This window comes from Rhipicephalus sanguineus, chromosome 3, assembly GCF_013339695.2.
Source record: "Rhipicephalus sanguineus isolate Rsan-2018 chromosome 3, BIME_Rsan_1.4, whole genome shotgun sequence".
NCBI classification, from domain to species: Eukaryota; Metazoa; Arthropoda; class Arachnida; order Ixodida; family Ixodidae; genus Rhipicephalus; species Rhipicephalus sanguineus.
This window is the reverse complement of record NC_051178.1, coordinates 166,302,128-166,317,051: the sequence shown is the minus strand read 5'-3', so window position 1 is coordinate 166,317,051 and position 14,924 is coordinate 166,302,128.

Sequence of the window (14,924 nt, the reverse complement as noted above, 5' to 3'; positions counted from 1 at the left end):
ACTGAAACGGGGACACTCGCACAGAAGATGGGAGTTCGTTTCTTCGCAGCTGCAGTTATTGCATGCAGAGTTATTGGCCAAGCCAAGCGTTATGAGGTGGATCGACGTATTTTTGCAAGTGTAATAGCTGTGTGCACATGATGGGCTTACCAGGCACGTCGACAACATTGGCGTTTAAAGGGTAACTTATGGTGCGACGTAACGACAGCCCTCACGTTAGACTACATACGTCAGTATTATCGAAACTAAGTGCACTTTATGGTGTAATCATGTGAATATCATACGTAACTTTCTTCAATGCTTTCCTCCGGGGTCGATCAATAGCTTGCTGAATCACAGCAATACAAATGTAGTGCTTATTAGACTGCTATAAAATCGGAGCCAACACTGGAACCACAGACGTTAATCTGAGAGGACGCCTGTATCGTGGGACGACATATATAGTGTTAATTGCTTTCTTGTAAAATTAGATAGCCAGCACCACAACCACAATTGACGTTGCACCGACATAACATCTTCATGGGCTGATTTTCCAAACCAGTTTATAGACCTCACGTGGCTCTGTGGTAGAATACCTGACGGCCACGCAGAATGTTTGGGTTCGAATCCTGTTGCCATCCAAATTTTTATTCTTTCCATTCGTCGGATCAACGCTGCCAATGTGGGTTTCTCTTAAAGCTCTGGCATTTAAATTCGACAGTCATATTCGTCGAATCCTCTTACCCTCCCATGCCAATTTCGGTCTGCACCAAGTTAAGGAGGCGATCATGAGAGCACCCAGACTTAGGCGGCTAGATAGATAGATAGATAGATAGATAGATAGATAGATAGATAGATAGATAGATAGATAGATAGATAGATAGATAGATAGATAGATAGATAGATAGATAGATAGATAGATAGATAGATAGATAGATAGATAGATAGATAGATAGATAGATAGATAGATAGATAGATAGAATGTTACGCTTGCGTGATGAGATCATCTGGTGTACAATGTCGAGCTACCCTTCCACTGTGCGCGTGCTTATTGGGTAGTCGATGAGTAATCCCTTAAAAGGAATGAAAACAAAAGTAAACCGGAGAAAAAATGTTCAAAATATAACAACACTCGTACTTGCATGCATGCACGAATGCGCAGCTGAAAACGCGCCGTGTATGGCAGGATGAGCGCAGAACGCTGCAGACTTCTGTAAAGCTCTTAAGAATGGCCTGACTCAAGTCACAAAGCAAGAACCTTGCTCACGACTACAGCTCCTTTGTCCATTCCCGCGTAGAGAGGCGCCAACAAAAGCTATTTCATGAGCTCGAGAGATGCGCACGACCACGATACCGCGAGCAGTGGCGTGAGAAGTTAAGAACGCGACAGCTCGTCGCTTCTTTTACCGCTTCGTCACCCTCCTTGTCTACTCTTTGTTATCCTTCCACACGTTTCTTAAAAGACTACCGCCCAGGTAGAAAGCGCGAAATACTGAGAATCAGCATCAAAAGATGCAATTTGTGAGAAATCCGAGGAAGCAACCGTTTGACATTCTTCGTTTCATCTTCTGTTTTATAGGTGTTCCCACCGATATCCCCTGATACGGTCAGAACAAAGGAAGTTTGCGAGTTGTTTGAAAACCGGAGGAACTGAAGGAACACAAGCTGCGGGCTTTGTGCCAATTCTTCGGTGAGCCAGCTCCTCTCACGCCACATGCGGAGTGTACATAAATTGAGCTCACACGCGTACGTACCAGCACTTATACTGGAACACAGAGCGCTGGCTGGAATATGTAGTGCGCGCATACTGGGACAGCGTGAAGCCACCAATTTGCATGCACTCTGTTATAAAATATAAAAGAGAGCAAAATAAAGGCGGTACTGGTAAAACCACAGAAAAGGTATTGTCCCTGCATTCACTTTTCAATTTTGCTTGCCAAGTATTCGCTTTCTTTTCTTTTGGCTTTGTGGGTTTGGTCTCTGTGAAAGCGTAGGATTTGCCAGAAACCTCAAGGCCTAAGCCTGGAGGTTCCTTGTTTTCTTGTAAAATAATATCGTCTTTCACAAACACGACATGAGTTTTCTCGCGCACCCGGAAGCCTAATGATAAAAAACGAAGTGCGCTGTCGTGGATTCACGTTACAGAGTGGTACTAGCGTAGAGATCCTCTGACATGGATTCTGACTGCCTGATAAGGGATTAGCACTACTACAATTTAATGTTCACAGTGCCATACGCAGCTGTCATGTGTATTGTTCTTCTGAATGAATGACATGGAACATCTGGGATGATATTAAGTAGAAGGGTGGAATACGAACAGCCTGCTATAACACACACACGCTCACACGCACACGCGCGCGCGGAGTAATTTGCACTGCCTTAGTTCCGGGTCCATCGTCTATCCACCAAGCCTCGTTTGCTTGCCGACGGGGGCAGGTGCGTAGCTCTGCATGCTACACAAATTTTCAGTTGCTAGTGTTTTATTTGTTACGAACAAAGTAGCTCTTCTCCGAAAAAAAAAAAAAACTGCGAGACATGAAGAAAAGCCCTACTGCGTGCTACGCCCTTTCACATAGATAATTAAAAGTGGCGGTAATGGGCTTTTGCCACGCTGGAATCACCTACTGAGGCGCGCACGGCGGCAAAAGCAGGGGATTCCCTTTGCCTCTTCTCTTACAAGTTACGACAATCTCTTTCTTTGTTACGGCCGAGTGAAACTCAACGCAAGGCCGTCTCTTTCCTAATCCTGGAAAAAGCGCTGAACTAATTAATTCGAGTGGAAGTGAAGGGAAGTTTAGCAAGTTAGTAACGACGTCGCATACCTGTACCTGCTGCAGGGTAACAAGACGTCGACTGGTGCGAGGCAGTGATAAGGCAATTTGCAATATGCTGTCAACTTCAACAGGCTCTTCGCGAGATAGAGCCGACCGCAGAAAATGAACGCGCCTTACGGTCCAGAGCTAAAAGGAGTCCCCATCGCAAGCAAACTTGTCATCTGGGGCGCTTTGTTGTGCCATGAGACAGGTGGCATCAAATGTGCGCGTTTCTCTCATTGAGAACTGGAGACGACAACCACTTGAAGATAATGTGGAAGAAACATGGAATTACTGCTTCATACGAGGACCACGCATATTACAAGCATTTAAAAGAACCCAAGCGATCATCAGAAATCATTAGTTCGCTACCATCAAAGAAAAATTCTAATTGACGGTAATGTATCGATATATTTATGGGAAACGGAAATAATAAAGGTCGGAAAAAAATTTGAATAACGAGCGAAAAAAAAAACACATACAACCAGGACTAACTAGAGTAAAAGAGAAAAATGCAATCCGACTGAAAATGGTGTACGACTTGCAAATATGAACAGCTCCGATGACACCTGTCAAAGAAGCTAACACCCGTTTAAGGCTGGCAGCCTCGAAGGAAGCCGAAAAATGATGAAGCAATGCATAAAACGGTAGTCAGTCATTTGTTGAGACAGATAGTAAGGGGTAGCCAGTGAAGAGGCGCTGTCAGCTACGTAAGTAATAACTGAAGAGAGATGCCAGGCTGAGAAGCGGTACGATGCCAGTCTGCAAACGCTTGCCGTCACCAACGACTTACGACGCAGAGCAGAGATCGCAGCGGCCTCAAGATATGACAGACGAGAGTGAAGTGCGAGTTGTTTGTTGTTCGTTCGGGTAGTTGGGAGGCGAAAAAGGGGGGAGGGACCTCGATTTCTTGCAACGATGATCGCGGTAATTACGTGTCATTCTGAAGGCTGGCGATTTACGAGATTCGGTTTCGCATTTGTCGCCCTATTGTTCGACTAACCAAGCAGCAGCTGAATGCCGCAGCTGTTAAAAAGGTAGTCCACTGACGGCACAAGACGAAACTCAAACTCGAAGTTAGCGCAAGTTACCAGAGGAAAACAAAATATCGGTAAGGAGTAATGCTGCTGGAAGTTTCGAGACAAGAACTAATTACGGTCGCACATGCGCAGTGTACGTCGTCCACGCGGAGTCTTAGTTGCCGGCCGTCGAATCAACATGCCCCAATGCGACCGCAACCAGAGCACGAATGCCAGGCTTGCTTGCGGCTGTCCTTGATTCTGCTACTGCATCTATTACAGAGGGAAAATGAAAACGAGACGCTGAGCCAAGACTCCGCCTCACAACTTCTGGCGCACAGTCGAGCAGCTCGCGTCTTCTGGATGCATTCCCTAACCAGTTAGTAAGTTGCGGGTTTGCGTCAGTAAATGGACTAGTACGACCGCGACTCCAGCTCTCCATTCGTTTGCATATATATTTTGTGTCGTCTTTTTGTTTTGCTATCTCCATCTGAGCGAGAATACCAGGAGGACGCGGCGCCGAAGGCAAGTGGCTATCACGCGTGGTTGCAACACTTAATGTATGGCGAGAGTGCGGTAATCATTTATTACCAAGTTACGCTGTTGCAGGCCTTCGTTTCCATGTGTGTTTCTTCCGCTGCATTCTTCCCAACTTCCCCTGTCTTCATAGTTCATCCCACTCCTTCAGGCTTGACGCAGTATCGTCGCCGCGCGGCCTGGTTTCTGAGTGATTATGGATACCAGTACGTGCAGGTTGTTCTGTTCATTTATGTAAAGTATTAGCACAGCACTGCGACCACGTTTTTGTCTTTAGCCTTAACGTATTTTTGGCTATTCTATTTGAGAAAGTGTCCGTATGGAAAAATATTGAAGACACTTTTACATTGCATCCTGGGAAATTAGGCTGCCATTATACACAACGAGGCCTCGGTTGCTTCAAAAATGGAAGTCTCATGTTTCGAATGGATCTAATATCCAATAACAGATGGTAAACACAGTTGCCTTTGTATTTTTCTCCTCTCTCTGCATATGTCCCTTTGTTAGTTCGGGCTGCTCACATCAGCGAGGGATAATTGACCACATGAAGCATGTTCGATGCAAAACTTTCGAAGCACGTGCTCAAGCAGTGCGCCACAAACATGAATGAAATACCGTGTCGGTGGTTTGGAACAGGCACTCGCATGCGATTAAGCTGCAGACTATATGTGCTGCTGAGTCACCGCTCACCATTTTCAACGTTTTTGATATCCGTGCTTTAAAACGTACTAGATACATTGCATAATATTGGCACTGTTTCGGACAGCACCGTTCACATCAAGACCATCTCTTTAAAAAGTTGTTGTTGGAAGAATTAACTTCGCATTAACCACGTACTACACTAATTTATCTCTAAATGTTATCAAAGTTTCTATAGAAACTGCGTTCTGTAGTTAGCTGGATTACAGGTGCAAGAATACTACGCGCTACTTGCATTTGCTGTGGTTTCTGCGTACCGAATGCAGCGACGTAACAGATAATTTTAATAGCCAGCAGGGATTGTGAATTCATGGTGAACGCGCTTTTGCTGCGGAGTTGTTCTGAAGCACGTTGCGGATATCAAACGAAAGTTTAGCAACAATCTCCTCCGCTACCATCTGGGTAGTCTGAATGAGCCAAGCGTTGTAAAGCACCGACCACGATGTGTCGCTGCTCATATAGAACTCAGTGATCTCGGTAAGAATACATTTGGGAGAACCTCCGGAGCCTCGTAATAGAAATCCCTACGTTTTGGTTTTCCTTCCTCGAATTAGGAGCGGTGCTTCGCAGCAAATCCTGTCGCAGAAAACAGCGCGAGTGGTTGAGACTGAGAAGGTGTCGCTGCTTTACGCTAATGCAGTATGCAAATGACTGCGCAACACAATTTGATGAATACGTAGATTTGTTGGACCGACCTGCACTTTACGAAACTTCTGTTTCATTTATTTTCTTTTTTTTTTGCGACTCTTAGACGCTCATAAGTGGCTACTTTACTCAGTGGCAACCATTAATTTCTTTGCGGGGTATACTTTCGGTCATTACCCCTTTGTTTTTATTTTCTTTATTTGTTTCTTCTTGCACCTCATGATGCTCATTGTTGTATCTCTGAAGTGATTTAACCACTGTAATGATTAAATACTGGAATTCTGTGCCCATTGCAACGAACAAAGAGGAAAACCGCTTGTAAGCAAGACAAATTATGCAGCGCTGTAATCGCCTTGCGCTGAGCTTTTCTGCCCGTTCGCGCAGTTGCGCCGGAAGAGAACATTGCAAGAATGAGTTAAGGAAATACGCTCAGGGCAACAGCGTATCAGCAGACAAGAAAAAAAATTTGTTTAAGTGAAACGTTCACAAAATACGGCACTGAGTAGACCTGCTGAATGCGTGCGAGCAAGTCAATAACCTCCTGCTTTATTTGGGGGAAACCAGCAAGTTACTCCTCTGAAAGAAGTTCGCGACGGGATTGCTGGAACACTACAGAATGTTCCGGTCGTAAACCTCTACATTTTCAAGACGAAGGTTCTTCACACCGATGAAAGATGGTACTTCTTGTACGTACGATAAGACGCGCACAGCCGCCCGGCTCGAACGGAAGCAACAAAGGCTGGCTATAAGGCGAAGATCGTATCGCAAAGAACGGAAACGTCTCTCACGTTTCCTTTGAAATAGCGCGAGAATCAGAACGCCCAAGAGAAGAAAGTCCGCATCACATCCAAAAAGGTGTTCTGGAAGTTGCCCAGCAACAGAAAGTATATAGGACCCAAGCGTGCCCATAGTCTGATAGCCGCGCCTATGATACACATGAGGTGCAAAGGCGAAAAGCGAAAATAAAGCGGGAAGCGGCGCTAATGTGCTTGAAGATAAATTAGAGGCGAGGGTCAAAAATAAAATGGGAAAATATGCAAACGAAATTTTACAAACGCGACTATCTACTATGAGCACGTCCACCAACCCTACAGCGAAGTGTCGATATAAACTTCGCAGACGTCCCCTTATCGCGTCTTCTCCAGACGTATATGCACCTAGCTAGCTCCATTCATAATGCGTGAAATGAAAAATGGCACTGGCCCTGTAACGGCCGTGACCTCCTTCCATCCCATTTCTCTTTTTATACGCGTGTACAGTAGACGCGTGTGAAAATTCAGTGAATTCTTCTTCTTAGCACCATTCACGGTACTAAGAACAAGAATTCTAGCCTTTAGTGTTCTCTGAAGAAACTTATCCTTACTTGATCGTTGGAGCGCTAATCGTAGAAGCGCTCAAGCATGTGATTTAAGGCTTCACGTTTAATAAGTTTCATACAAAACTTTAATAAAACAATCATGTGAAAGCTTTATTTAAATGAACGCTTCAGATCTTTCTTCGGTGATGTGCGCGTAACATAAAAAGCGTTACTACTAACTGAGGCTGGAAGACAGCCACCTTGCGTATTTCTTTTATTAAGTAAGCGTGAAAATTTATTGAATTTATGCAAATGTGAAACACAACAGAAACACGCTTTCACGGCAAGATCCCCTGAAGGCAAATTTCATCCGTTTGAATTCTTCACGTAATCTTGTTGATGCACTCAATAAAATAATTGAAATGTTAAAGATTTGACTTATTTTCTTAGCACGGTATATCTAGCCATGTTCCTGAACATGTATGCCTTATAACTAGGGAAGCAAGTAAACTAAACCAAAGAAGCACGTCTATCTCATTTGTACCACATTACTCTTGGCAATTCCTGTTTTTAGATTGGTACTTACGCAGTACTGTCATTAACAGATCAACATACGGCCTGCCGCATTTGCAAGCGTTCTTATTAATTCGAAATATTTGTATGCCCCGTGAAGCAGAAAGCCTGTCGAGTGCCCGGTGTGTGTCCGGCGTTAATATCTGATGCTAACAATTGACCACATCACCAAGTGATGACATCAAATTTCAAAGATTTTGAAATGAAACCTCACCACTGCCGTGAAATTGACTTTGGTCAATTAAACGTTACAGTCGATCCGCGTCCCTTTTCCGCCTGAACCACTCCTAAAACTGACTTGAGCTACACCCAAAATTAGGGTGGCCCACGCCCCCAAAAATTGTTTCGCACAATACGATAATTGAATTTACCGACGCTCAATACCGACCTAACCGCTCTCGGAATTGAACTCAGAAATTTGGATGGCTTTCTCCCGAAAGTGACTTTGCCTAATTCGAGCCCATGACTAGGTGGTCACATCATGCCACGCGATCACGTGACCAAGTAACAGCCTTAAGTTTAAGGTCGCATGACCAAGGCATGACGTCCTGGGATTATGACTCGGGACATGGGTTTTCAAATAGCATGAACGCCGATGTAGTCGACACGCCCAGAGACACCGTTATCAGGCTTGAGAGTCCTCGCCGGCAGTGCCAATGGGCTCCGTGTCTCTGTGTGCTACGCGAAGATTTCAGAATCAGTGCACATAACCAAACATTTCATTGTCTGTGTTTTGCATATTTTACATGTTTCTTCCTTCAGCTCCACTTCTAAATAACGCTCTCTGAGGGCATGACAAAGAAAACTTTCAATTCTAGTGCGTACTTCTTGCGTTTCAGAAAATTCGACGCCGCTGATGGCTTCGGATATCCACAGTGAAATGCCGCCGCCAATGTTTACTCTGGCTGGAAGCAAGCACTTGCCGTTGTCATATTATAGTTTACATCTGCTATACCTAATCGCGTCACATCCATTAGAGGCCCCTGCCATAGGAGAGGTCAGAGGGAAATCAGCGTTGAAAAGTTGCATTTGCGGAATGATATTCGAACGATAACTGCTCTTGTAGCCTTCTAAATTAATTTTCGAGCAACGCAGTTCCTGCGCTCTACTCGCTGCGCATAAAATGCCCTCGTTTCACCCAGTCGTTGTAATTTGTAATCGATTCGCGTGGCCCGTGGCCTACTTTTCATCGTCGCATTCAAGCAGGTTTGTCGCTGTTAGCCGCTTGCGCCCTCTGTGCCACTGTGGCCCGTATTGTAGTGCTGATTCGAAGTTATAATGAGAACGGGCTGCCAATGCACGTTCACGAGAGCTGCCTGCTAAGCACCCGCTCCAAAACATACGCACGTACATAAGCGCTTGCGAACGTGCTCGCGTTTGTACTTATCTGTGAGCGAAAGATGAGGGGCTCTAATTTGTGGGGGAGCACGAGCCTCTCACGTGCAGCTTGAGGAACAAGGCATTGTGTGCGTAGTGTCGCGCTTAGTATGACTTGCAACATGGGATTGCGTGGCGCGACGAGCTCAAAGATCACCCGTGTCTTCCACAAGCCCTTATGTCCAAAATTAAACGCTGTTATCTCACTCTAGGATGACGCATAATGAGGCAATATTGTTTAGTTATATGAATGAGGGCAAGTTGAAGCCATGCGCAATCTTTGAGCTCGTGAGGCCCAGCGCTCCCATGTTCCCATTCGATTGAGCGCGACCGTACTTGTAGCTTTGAGTGACCCAATTCGAAGCACTTGACTGAAAAGTACAAAGTGTCCCACCTAAATTAGAACAGTGGCAATAGCACGGGAAAACAAAAGTAGCGCATGACTTTGTTGTGCTTGTTTTTCTTCGTTCATCGCTACGGATGTTTCGTGGTAACGTCCATACCTTTTGACATATTAGTAAGCATTGTCAACACCGCAAGAAGTGCTGTGAGAAGAAATGATAACTACTGATGGTATTCAGTGCCTGTCCGATCACAGAATTTGCCCGACCATGTCTGTCTTGCGCCGTTATCCATGTTGAAGCCAAACGAACTTGCCCGAACTTCAGTTTTGATAAAATTCCGTAGCGTAATTACGCTTCTTTTATAAAGAGTCACCATCAAATGAGGCTGGAAACAACGTCACTTACTTATAGTGACAGGAGGAAGGAAAGTAAAACTGGCTACAGCAAAGGACAAAACAAAAACGACGCTAATGCGGAAGCTATTCCCGGAAAAAAAAATGGTCAAATTAAGTCGGAACGCACAACCAAAAGAAAAGCTTTCCGAGCTCTAAGACTACCCTGCCCGCATATATAAGGCTTCTTCAGAAATTTCATTAGACTTCGTGAAAACAAATCTGTTCCAAGACTCGCTGCAATTCTAATAGTCTTGAGAGTGCACGGCTCGTCATTTATCTATGACACCGTGAAGCATCTCAGGTTTGGTCAAGTTTTGCAATTATGTTTTCTGACCTACCGAGTCGTACTTTATTCCACTTTTTATGCAGGTACTTTTGTATCCATCTTTTCTTGAACCCTCGATTACTCCTGACGACCTCATCAAAAACCTACGAAGAGAGGGACCAAAACACTGCCCCCTATACGCCGAGTTCACGGCGGATAACGCCAGTGAAAGACACCTCGTATGTAGACTAGCCCCCGTATTTTTTCCGCAGCGTGACCTGATAGGATAACGCGATGCCCATCGATAAAGCGCACCACATATAGGAATACAGTATACAAGGGCGATGCAAGGTTTTAAAGGATTAGTTAAGTATAATTAGTACCTAATTAGTATTCGCGTTGTCAGGAAAAATTGGTGTTTTGTTGGTCACAATTAATAATTAATCGTTCAAAATTATGCGTACTTAATGAGTCAAGCCTAATTAGTGCGCCGTCAGTCGACCCCGACCAGTACCTAATAAGTCAAAATAGACGCAATTGCGACCGATGGTTACCGAGTATCGGACCATTCTAAGGCATTTCTTTTTGCTCGCCTCCATGCGTCCATTTGAAATAACATCATGGCAAGCTATTATTGTCGCCGTTGCAGGAAGATCGTTTTGGCGAGTCTGCATAAAGGTCAACCGAGTTCTAGCTTTCTCGAGAGGGTACCTGCGGCCAGCATGGTTTACGTAATTATCTCGCTTGTTCCTTTGTGTGTGCGCCGTATTTTATTTAGCCAAAACTGTAGTAAAGGAAACACGATTACTCGTCACAATCGCGACGCGGCAAACTTTCTCACTTAGGAATCTTGAAACGTTAGAAAAATATCTGAACCACTAAGGTCGTTATGTGTGTTTCGCAAAACGATGCCGAGAACGGGTTGATATCACTAAAAGAAAGAAAAAACATACCTATGTATATAATGGCCATACGATAACGTTTCTACAAACAAAACATGGCAACGACAGCATTTAACGTTTTCTTTATTTTATCTTCAACTTGAAATTTAATAAACATAGCCTTATGTCTCTCGATTGTTTTACCATCTATTATTCGCAAATTTATTGCTATTTTACACACTATAACTTCAAGGGAGTGGCTCGCTCTCAAGAAGAAACTCGTTTTAATGGCAGTTTGGTCTAGCTCGTCAAACTGCGATACAAATCAAGTTCTATAATTTTCATTTAAGAGAAAACGTGCCATTTTGTATTAGCTAAAATACAAAAGTTTCTCCAAAAATGATGACTAAAAGTTCTCATCTCGTGCACTGCCCTGAATGCTAACAACTGCAATTGGCGCTTCTTTTATTTATTTTCGTAAGGTCGCTGCAAGCTGTCAATACCATTACAATTTTTCATAAAATCAAGAGTAGCAAACTTGAAAACGAAATGTAAGTGTGCGGAATGCGTTTACGTGCACATTATTCTGCAGCGAACGAAGTAGGCTCAAGACTTAAGTTTCTATTGTGCCAAATTAGTTGTTCTGGAGGAACCTCCATGTCCACTCACCTTGTCTCTACTTTTCAATAAAAGGCGTCATAAAAAGTGGTTATAATGATAATCCCGACTACACTGTAAACGTGGTAACCGATAAATGTGATTTTGTGCACCGATAGTAAGGGTTACCAAGTTTAGAATTTATGCACTCAAAGCTAACGTAACCGTTACTTTATAGGTGCACAAAATCACATTTCGCGGTTAACACGTTTAGAGTGCACGATCCATTTGCGCAGGCAGGAGACCTGTTTGACATTTTTCAGCCCAAAGACATGTTCTCCTACAGGATAGGGTCGTCGCCCTCAGCCGTGCAGGAGGCAACCTGTTTTCACGTCCCGCCACACACGATTCGTCACACTGAATCTGCTGCATGGACCACTTGGTTCGTTCTCCTCCTGACCTCCCACTACCAGTCTTGACCAAAACGACGTGGACGGCATTGAAACGAGACTAGAATCGCCGCCGCCGTTTCCTGTCGCGCAGTTGGGCGCGCCCGAACGTGATGAAACCATGAGGCGAAAGCCAAGCACCCGGCGTCTGACAAATGGACGTGCGGTTCCATCCTTACGCGAGCAGCTTCTAACAGCGCGTTGGCGTCGTCCCTGCCTGCTGCGGATGAGCCCGGCTTTCGTGTACATGCTTGCTCTCCTTCCTTCTTCCGAAAAGTGTCCATCCCTTCCTTCCGTTAACGCCCCACCGTCGAAGAAATCTCGTCGTCGACAGCAGCGTTGTCCGCGACGGGTCGGTGAGACCGCAACGTGGCGCCGCATTGGTTCCACGGTTGATGAATGGAGGAGCTGTGGGAGGTCAACACAATGGCTACTGCTAACGTTGCCGCCGAAGCATTGTGCCCCGCAGCCCGGCCGGGTGTGATGAAGTACCTGGGACGGCCCCCTCGGCCGGGAAACCTTCCGGTAGCCGCGCCACACTTGCTGCTTTCCTTTGCTTCATCCTGGAGGATGACAGCGCTGAAGCTCTTTCTCACTTGCTTTGATAAACTATTTTAGCGATGCGTTTCGGTGCTGCCTTATTGGAGTTGCTAACTTTCCCATTTTGTATATTTAACAGCTAAACGAGCAGTGCTACGGTAGACACGTACGCATGAAAACGGCTGAGTAGGTGCATTCGATATTTCATGATGTTTTTAATTTTACGTCGCGACATACAAAAATACGAGAACACTCTTTTAACAGCCCAAGATGGCAGCGCCCATGAAATTTTAAGGTCCTGGATGAGATGATGTCGGGATGTGTTCTTTATCTTTATTTCAATATATCAGAAAGAAAAGCAGGCCGCGGCGGCTGCATTTTCGATGGACGCGAGAATGTTTGAGTCCCGTGTACTTAGATTTGGGTGCACGTTAAAGAACCCCTGGTGGTCCAAATTTCCGGAGCCCTTTACTACGGCGTCTCTCATAATTATATCGTGGTTTTGGGATGTTAAACCCCAGATATTATTATCAGAGAGAAAAGCAAATAGGTGCGCTAGGCTCGAAGCCGCGTCAGAAGGTAATGGCATGGACACCTCGCTAATGCGTACAATGTCGATCTTAATGATCATATGTGAGTATTACTAACCAATTAATGAAAGCTGAAGCAAGCTGCCGACCATTTGTGACTGTTTTAATGCGTTTTACTACATCTCAATATTGCTTAAAATATCGCGAAAATATATCACTTACAAAATGTGAGAACGTTGTTAAAGCAGATGTCCAATTCCTAAATGGTTAAAGTATAGGTCAGTGTTACACGGCACTGAAACTTGTCGAGAGCTATCGGGAATTATATTGTCTTATATTTTTTTATGGGCAAGGGTGTTCTTCCTTCAGTGTTCGAATTAGAGAGAGGCTGATAGATCGGTGGTATCAGTACGATTTATTTAAAAAACTAATTCTTAAACATTACGCGTTTTAATGAATGATGCGACAGTTTTGATATGGTTATTTCCTATTGTTCTTGTAAAGTCATACTACAGTTCGGAAGATGATACTCAAGTTTTTTTTTATGTCTTCGTCTGTTTGGCGATTCGCCAGACTTAATAAGAAAAGCATAGAAGATCTCAATTCAATTATAATGTTTGCAGTCGGTAAATATGTTTTTTTTTACGCGCAGAGTTACGTTTAGCATGGAGAGATTACGCATGAGCGAACTAGATAAGACGGTAAGGAATATGCATCAAATATAGTGATATTCTCGGCCGCTTGGCAACTTGCAAGTCAAGTAGAACATCTGTTTCTTTCATTTCTCGCCCGCAACAAGCGAAAATTTCCTTTCGGGTTGTGAATGTTGGCTGCATCAGCATGCATAATGAACAAGGATCGCGTTGTGCGCTTTACAGGAAGCTGGGAAATCCACCCCTTTTCACGATTCCCTTCCTGTTTCCGAAAGTACCGCTGCAGTGAAAGGAAGCACGATGTTTTCCTCGTAGCATTATTTGTAATTAAACCTGTCGTTTTCTGTCTTCATGTGGCGCCCGTTGCGTCGCTTGTTGCGAACATCGGGGCTCGCTAAAAACACGCTTCCTTAAAAATGTTATCTTGAAGATGCCTCGTATAAACTCACTCAATGGAGTCTTTTCAAGCACTGCAATAATAAACGAATATATGTTCGTACGTTTATAGATAGTGACAGCGCAGCATGAGGGGTCGTTGAACTCTCTTCTTGGTTAACGCTGGCTCTCTGGGAAAAAGGATGACTTCAAACGTGCATTATGCAAAACGACAATTTTGCATGCTGGGTCACTGAGTCATAAAACGACTCAGCGATTGTTTTTACCTCTCAGGAGGCCCTTCTTTATCCTCGCTGATTTTTCCTGTTACACTACGAATACATAATCGGCTATAAGTAACCAACATACATGCGTGCATTGGGCTGGCTGTGCGAGACCGATCAATTAAGCTACACACAGTCGTAAAATAAATTTGTCAAAGCGTTCGTTCACTGTATAGTTGTCGGTTGGTAATCATTATCCTTCACGAATTAGATAGGTAAGGTTTGACTTAACGTCGCTGTGTAGGCTAGGTTAAAAAGCACGAATGTATCATAATTGTTAGCACAGAAGGCGAGAAGTTGAATTTGCGCGCATGACATATTTACACGCTTTTTGGGCCGAGCTTATATTCCGATGTTACCGATCCAGACGTTTTTTAAGATTATTGGACACCCGGCTTCATGGTATTTTGGTGTTTTGAGGTTTCATCTCACAAAGTAAATGTCGATAACACATACACTATGAAAGCCGGAGCAACTTGTAGCTCTTGTAGCGAAGCGTTCGTAGTCGGTAATGGGTCGTCCTCTCGAGCGCCTTCTAGTGGGTCGCCTCTTCTTTGAGAGTACGCCCCTCGTGCAGAGAGTCGGCCCCGCTTTGGCTGTCGCCGTCGCCGAGTGCCCGCTAATAAACGTCTTGGCAATTTGGTGGAGAGTGCTGTGCCCTTTCAACAACTA